Source organism: Carlito syrichta, unplaced genomic scaffold, assembly GCF_000164805.1.
Source record: "Carlito syrichta isolate Samal-C Ts95f unplaced genomic scaffold, Tarsius_syrichta-2.0.1 Scaffold240768, whole genome shotgun sequence".
Taxonomy (NCBI): domain Eukaryota; kingdom Metazoa; phylum Chordata; class Mammalia; order Primates; family Tarsiidae; genus Carlito; species Carlito syrichta.
In genome coordinates this window covers 129,413-137,359 of record NW_007184864.1, presented here as the reverse complement: position 1 = coordinate 137,359, position 7,947 = coordinate 129,413, and positions in this window count along the sequence as shown.

The window sequence follows — 7,947 nt, the reverse complement described above, 5'->3', positions numbered from 1 at the left end:
TCAGAGATCAATTCGTCTAACCCCTCGTTTTATAAATGAAAGGACTGGAGCTCAGAGAGGGTACGTGATGTGATCAAGATCACACAGCTTGTTAGCACAGGGAAATGAGGAAAAGGGGACAGCATAGAAAAGGAAAAAAGTGGCAGAAGGCAGATCCATAAGGAAATGCAAAGAGAGGGAGAAATAGGATGCAGAGAGGGAGAGACAAAGGTAGGGAGAGCTGCATAACATACTGGGAGAGAGGGAAAAAGTCCAAAACAGCCAGGTACAATGGCATGTACCTATGGTCCCCACTACTTGGGAAGCTGAACCAGGAGGATTGCTAGAGCCCAAGAGTTTGAGGTCAGCCTGGGCAACATAGTGAGACCACCTCTTAAAAAAAAAAAAAAAAAAAAAATTTTAAAAACCCTAAAAAAAAAAAATCCAAACAGATGTAAGCCCAGATCTGTTTTCAACTTCACCCTCAACTGCCTGTATCCAGATCCCTGAGGTGGGAGGGGTCGGGTGACAGGGTATGTGATCTCTGAGAGAGGCCAAACAGACCTGACTGAGGGGAGAGAGGAGGAGCTGGAAGCACTTGGGGCTGGGCCTCCACCCCAAGCTTCTGAAATTTAGCCAGACTAAATATGATACACAATTAAAATGTCATTACCCCACAATTGTGCGATCCAAACTTCACTTGAAATTCGTTACAGGCGCTGGTGGCTACAAAATCAATCTGCTATTGTATTTCAGCAAATCAGATCCAACACGCTCCCTGCCAGTGGGTTGCAGACCAGCCCTGAATGGAAGCCGAAAGAGAAGAAAAGGCTCCTGCCGGCAGGTGACTTTTTTGTCCACAGGCCGCCAGCCAGCCAGCTAGGCCCATCCACCTTGAGGCGGGAGCTTCAAGGTCAGCACATACAGGCGCTTCCAGAAGGGTCAGGCTGGGGGCTCATGGCTCAGAGCGGCAGAGCAGCAGGGTACGAGGCAGCAGTGCCGGTTTCTGGGGGCACCTCCTAAGCCCTCCAGAAATGCAGGCCCCGACGGTTGTTTGGACCATAGTGAAAAACCCACACAGTTCATCACAATCTATGCGGTGCTCTGAAAGACTTCATTCCTGTGAGTCTCACAACTTAGGAGAGAGATCATCGCTTCCTCCTCAAGGAGGTAAAAGCCCTAAGGGGGTTAGGATCATGACCAATGTCACCTCACAGTAGAGGTAGGGACAGATTGTGTATGTTACTGAGGACAGCATTTAGCCCTGAAACATGCACGCACGTGCACACACACACACACTCCCGCAAAGCATGGTGGACGGGGCTGCTCGGGAAAGCCTTAGTAAGTGTGCCCCCTTAGCCAAACGATCTTGAGCCCTAGCGAATCTTCTTGCAACCCAACTCACCACCATCTCCTTTCCTAAGCCCACTGCCACATTCCAGGCTGCCAAAAGCCTGCAGCAGTCTCTCTGCTGGCCTCTCAGACCTCAGCTTCTCTTCCCTCGGACCTTGCACATCCATTCCAGAATAATCTAAAATGCCACTTTGACTGTGATGCTTCCTTGCTCAAAAACCTCACAAAGCCACCTCTGCTCTCTAGCTTCTGCTCCCACCACTCAACTGAAAATGCTCCCTCCAAGTGCCCCGTGACCCCCTCATAGCTCAATACATAACTTTTCTGCCCTCACCTGACTTGACTTGACTCAGGGCATCTGTCGTTTCCAACCTCTCTCTCCCTGGTAACTGCCTGCTTGGGTTTCTGTGGCCTCACTTGCCCTTGTTTTTCCTTCTACCTCTCTGATTGCTCCCCAGTTTGACTTTCCAGGCTTTCTTCTCCAGATTGCTCCATACGTTCTAGTGTTTCCAGCTCTTTCCTCTGTCATCTGCTCTCTGATCTTCTTACATGACTATAAGTGACATAATCTGAGTCCATGGCTTTGACAGCAGCTCTACCCAATGGAAGCCCACATCTGTGTCTCATACCCACAACCCTCTCCTGAATCCCAGATCCCATCATCAGCTGCCTGCTGGATATTTCCACGTGGCTGTCTCACAGGGACCCCAAACTCAACATGGCCAAGCTGAATTAGTCAGCCCCCTTTCTGCCCCCCAAATGGCTATTCTCCCAAATTCTCTCCTTCTGAATGGCATCTCCATCCAACCAGCCATCCTGGAAATCAGCCTCCACTCCTCCCCTTAGCCACTGTATAGACACACACAGAGCCCTGCCCCCAGCCCCAGCCCATCCTCCCAGCTGCAAGCACTTGGACTCTCTGCCCCAGGGCTTTCTTGTGGCCTCCTGCAGACCAAAGTGCTGCCGTGAAGCTAGACATGGGAGCACAATCAGCGAATGATGACAGGAACTTGATGATAAGTACCCCAGCTTCCTGCTCTATGAGGTGACACCTTGGAGGTATGTCCCCCAATCTCCAAGAGATCCCAAAAGGACTGAGCCCATATGTCCACCACAGAAACCTACTTTTGACTGGGCTTGGTGGCTCAGCCTGTAATCCCAGCACTTTGGGAGCCTTGGCGAGTGGATTGCCTGAGCCCGTGGGTTCGAGACCAGCCCGGGCAAATTGGCGAGACCTTGTCTCTACAATAAATCAAAAAAATTGGCCGGGTGTGGTAGCGCACTCCTGTAGTTCCAACTACTTGGAAGGCTGAGGTGGAAGGATCGCTGGAGGCCAGTAGGTCGACTCTGGGGTGACCATGAGTGTACCACTGCACTCTAGCCTGAGCGACAGAGTGAGACTCCACCTCAAAAAAAAAAAAAAGAAAGAAACCTACTCTTTAAGCCCTTTGTACTGGCTTCCCTCCCTTCCTTGCCTCACTCTGCCACTGGTGTTTCCTGTGCTCACCCCACAACTAAACCTCTTACAACTTCAGCCCTTTTCTCAGGGTGCATATTTGAGAGAACCCAGCCTAAGGGCCCACCAATACTGAACCAACTACCACCGCCCAGTCCACTTCCTGAATGTCTCCGAAGCCTGACCTCCTCCTTCACATGTCTGCAGCCTTCCTCATGTCTCACCTGGGCCACTAAGTCAGCCTCCCGACTGGCGTCCCTGCATCTGACCTCTTCCTACTCCAAACCATCCTCTCCATTCACACGGTGTCACAGCATTCCCTCACTGTCTCCAGGAGGCAGCCCAAATTCCCTCACCTCTGCGGCTTCTAAGGGCCTCCGTGACCTGCCTTTGCCACCTGGCCACACTTAGTTCCCACCAGGCCCCTCTAGGAACACTCCACCCCAGCCACACGGAATAGCTCCCAGCTCCAGAACAGGCAGCTTCGCCCCTCCACACTGCAGCTCCAGCAGTACGCTCTGGCTGGCACGTCCTTGTCCTCCTTTGCCTTCTCACACTTACTCTTAGCTGAAACCTGAGCTCAAGGATCCTTCCTTCCCTGAAGTCATTCATGCAGCCCCACCATTCCTCATCACCTCCATGGGAGAACTGTGTGCCCTACCTCACACCTCCTACAACACGCTTCTTCCAGGATACCTCTGGCACTCTTTATGTCTTAAAATCCTCAGGGCCTAGCTCAGTACTTGACACTTAGTAGTTGCTCATGAGAGGAGAGGATGAATGCTGTAGTGCGTGTGCTCACAGGCCTGCTGGAAGACATGGCCTCTCCCCTCAAGCTCTGCCTCTGACTTGGCCACGGTCTGATGTGGGATCTGGAGATGTCTGACAGAGACCTTGTCCTTCCTTCTACAAATGTTTACAGTGCTATGTAAATAACTCTCCCGGGGGATGATATATATGGCCGTTATGCCCTGGGCCTGCCATGGTCCACGCCAAGTGGTCTGTCAGTGTGACTGCTCAAGTGAGACACTGAGGAATGCGGGTCTTCAGAGAAGGGGGGTGGGGAGGGGATTTAATAAAACACGGTACGAGGACAAATCTGGGCCTCGTGCCATGAAAAATGTGAATCTGTCCTTGACTTCAGTGGCAAATGAGGCATGAAAACATATCAAAATGTGATATTCAATATATGGATGTATTTAATATTTTATGAGACTGGAAATCGGTTACTGAAGGTTTGAATGATAAATCAAGCCCCAAGCAGATGGACTTTTTCCAAGTGTCTGCCCCTAGTGGGTGCCCTTCCTCGGGAGGGGAGGAAGGAGGAAAGAGAGAAAAGGGGGGCAAGAACCCAGGGCCTAGAAGGAAAGGGACACAGGCCCCAGGATATACCCTCTCCCAAGCCGCTCACCTCTGCACATTCTGTCCCCGCTGCCTGCAAGCCTTCTCCACCCAGCCCACCTTAAGAACTTTATGCATCCTGCAAAACTCACCCAGAAACTTCCATCGGGATTCTCTCTAAGTAGCTTCCCCCAAACTATGTCCCTGCTTGCCCCAGGCCTGTGAAAAGTGGGTCACACTTGTGCCACAGTGTGGCCTGGTGCTCTACACACTGAAGGGCTGGGGGATTTACATACCACACTACCTCCCTACCACACTGTGAGCTCTCTGAGGATGAAGCCTAGGCCTCCCTCACTCCAATCTCCTTGGGACATCCCTGACACACAACAGATCTGCAATGCATGTGGAATGAGAACGGAAAGAGGACGCTCTTTCATTGGGAGCCCTGGACAACAGACAGCTATGGAGGACCGGCTACAACCTGGATGCTAAGCTAGGAACCTGCTGGTGGTTTTCACACTGATTCTTTGTGTATCCTTACAGAAATCCCATGCTTTAAGTACCATTTGTCTCATTTTACTGATGGAGGAAAATGAGGATCGAGAAATCTTGTCACCCCCGCCTAATTCTATTCTGTTTTCTCTGAGTGGACAGAGACCCATCCACTCACTACGGTGAGGCCAGGCAAGTGGCAGGTCTTCAAACACTTTCTTACATGAGTGAGTGCTGATTCCCAGCCTCCCTCAAATATTCATTTCGATGTTTAACAGCCCTCACTGACAAATAACATGCTCATCCATCCCAGGGGTCCCCACACTTAGCTGGCCCCACACTTTGCTGCCCCAACAACCCATTTGGAAAGTCACCTTGGTAGGACAGCCAGTTGTGCCCCAGTGGTGCTTCCCTCTTCCTGACCAAGATGAGTGTTACCTTGATTTAGTTCATGTCTTCCTGAGACAAGAAATGCAGGGAAATGTCCAGAGGGCATCAGCTAAGCCAAGGCTCCTCAGCCTCAGTGCTTCTGACGTCTGGGCTTGAATAATTCTTTGCTGTGGGGAATCCCTGCACTGTAGGCTGTTTGGCAGTGTCCCTGGCCTCCACACACCAGGTGCCAGTAACACCCCCTTATATTTGTGACAACCAAAAATGTCTTCAGACATTGCCAAATGTCCCCAGGGGGTGGAGGAAGAGGGAACCTTGAAAACCAAGGAGCTAAGTCATCCAGGGACATTGACCTTGAAGGCAAAGAACTTGTCTTTGAACCCAAGCTTGGGACCTACATGTGTTTCTTTATTTTCAAGGTGGGGTCCATGACATCCCCCATGCAGGCTTGTTGTGAGAAGTAAATGAGATTGAATTAAATAAACCGACTTGAACACACCTAGAACAAATTGGAGAGACTTTTAGAAAGTGGGCTAAAAGTAAATGCTTACACGCAGTAGTGTGCAGGTAAAAATAACAACGAACTTACTCAATAAATAAAAGTCCTAATTTGTAGTGTTTGCTAATTTCCATGGCACAAATACACCCAAAATGGCCAATTTCAAGCCACCAACCTGAAGTCACCGAACACAGAATCAGGGTGAGATGTGCAGAACTGCGTTCTTGAGCTGGCTAAGCTACTACAGTCAGTGTAGCCTGGCAGGAGGGGCTGGCCCTGCCCTGCCTCCAGGCATCCACGACCATTCCAAGCAAAACACAAGAAGCATTTCTGCATAAATCCTGTCTGCCTTTGGGACTCAGCATGCCCATCTGTAATCTCAGTTCTGGAAATTCCCCATCAGAAGATCATCCCTCAGCCACCTTCCTCTTCCTCCTCTGCTTTCAGGCCTGTATTGTCAGAGCTAGCACTGAACATGATGTACATGCTTTCAGTATCACTAAAATCCTAATGAAAATGCAGCTGGAAAAGTAAAGCGAGGCAGATACCCTCTTACCCACTCAGACCCTCAATCATGACCATAAGGCTTTGGACTCAGACAATTCTGTATTCAGAGCTTCCTTCTGTCCACACGGAAGCACACTCTTTCAGTTCTCTAAGCCTTTGTTTACTCATCTGCAAAATGGGCTGTCTATTGATGCCTGCCCAAAAGGGCTGAGATGAGGCTGGTCTGCAGGAATGTCTGCAAGGTGCCAAGCCAGCTCCTCCTTCCTCTTCACACGGTTCCCATATGGCCACCCAATCATCCTCCAAAAGGAGCTAACACTGCCTAAACAGACTGCCAGACCTTCCAGGAGCCAGCAGGGTGCTAATCAATTCCCACAGAGATCTATTGTGTCCATTAAAAGGAGACAGGCCCCAGGGAGCAAAATCTCTATCATTTGAGAATAGCAAAAGGATGTTTTCAACGTTCTTATCATTTCAGAGAAACCAGGGATGGGGGGGAGCGGGGTGGGCCCCGGTTTGTCAAAGGTAACAAAGAAGAAGGAAGAGAGGCCAATACGTCGGAGCAGGCCCCCAGGGCCTTCCCGATCAATACCCTAAGTGGTGCAAGCTGGAAATTTAAGGAACTGCAGGATGAAAGAGGAGGAGAGCAGGCAGAAGGTGGCCCCGGGGCATCTGGCTGGGGTTGAGTGGGGGAGACAGACCCAGGCAAAATCAAAGCAAGGATCAATAAACCAAAGGGGAATGTTCCATTTCAACCCTCCAGACCTGCAAAAGTCAGGGGACACGCCAAGCCCAGGGTTCCTTTTTTAAAGAGAACGGCAACCCCTTAGCCCCACTACACCCAAAACCAAAATAAGGACGCCCAACTGGTTTTCATCCTGTGCATCTTATTAAGTCTGGATGAGCTTTGCCCCTGCTCCCATTCAGTTCTGAGTCTAGCTCACCCCAAACTCAGTTACTTTTCATTTTCTACTTCCCCCACACGTTGAGCCTGTTTATCCCTTATTTATTTGCTCATCTCAGCCCCTTTGCTTCTGGGAGTGATTCCAACTTGCAAAAAAACCCCAAAACAAAAACAACAAAAACCCACAGTCAATTAAGAGAAAAGCTGCTTGCAAGTCGCCGGCAAATGAGCAAAAGACTCCCCTCCTCCCTGCTACCCCCTCTGCTTAAACATGGGGATTTGATCTTTAAACAAAAAGCCACTAACACGCTGTGTGACTTGAATCAAGTCACTTGCCCTGTGTGGGCCTTAGGTTCTTCTTGTGCAAAATGAGGGGCTGGACTAATTCTCATCTCACGAGTTCCTAATCTTTGAAGTCACCAACCTCTTTGAGAATCTGAAGCAAGCTACAGAGTTGCCCCTCCAATTTCACTTTTTTTTTCCTTCTTCTTGTTAGACAGGGTCTTACTCTGTCACCCAGGCTGGAGTGCAAAGGCACGATCATGCTTCACTGCAGCCTTGACGTCCTGGGCTCAGGCAGCATTCTGCCTCAGCCTCCTGAGTAGCCGAGACTACAGTATATGTGCCACCACACCTGGCTAATTTTCCTTTTTTTAGAGATGAGTTATCGCTAAGTTGCCCAGGCTGGTCTTGCACTCTTGGACTCAAACAAGTTTCCCAGTTTGGCCTCTCAAAGTGCTGGAATTAAGGTATGAGCCACCACAGCTGGCCCAATTTCACTTTCTATATATATCCAAAATGCTGCCTATAGTGTCAGGGGCTCCCAGAACCCCAGAAGACTTTCTTGGACCTTCCCTAGACCCCTGGCTCAGCCCTTTTGAATTGGTTCTCCTCCAGCCCTGACTATGGGAGCAAAACAAAGGCCAGCATCAGCCGGGCTCAGTGGCTCAGCCTGGAATCCCGCGCCTTTGGGAGGCTGAGGTAAGTGGATTGCCTGAGCCTGCGGGTTCGAGACCTGCCTGGGCA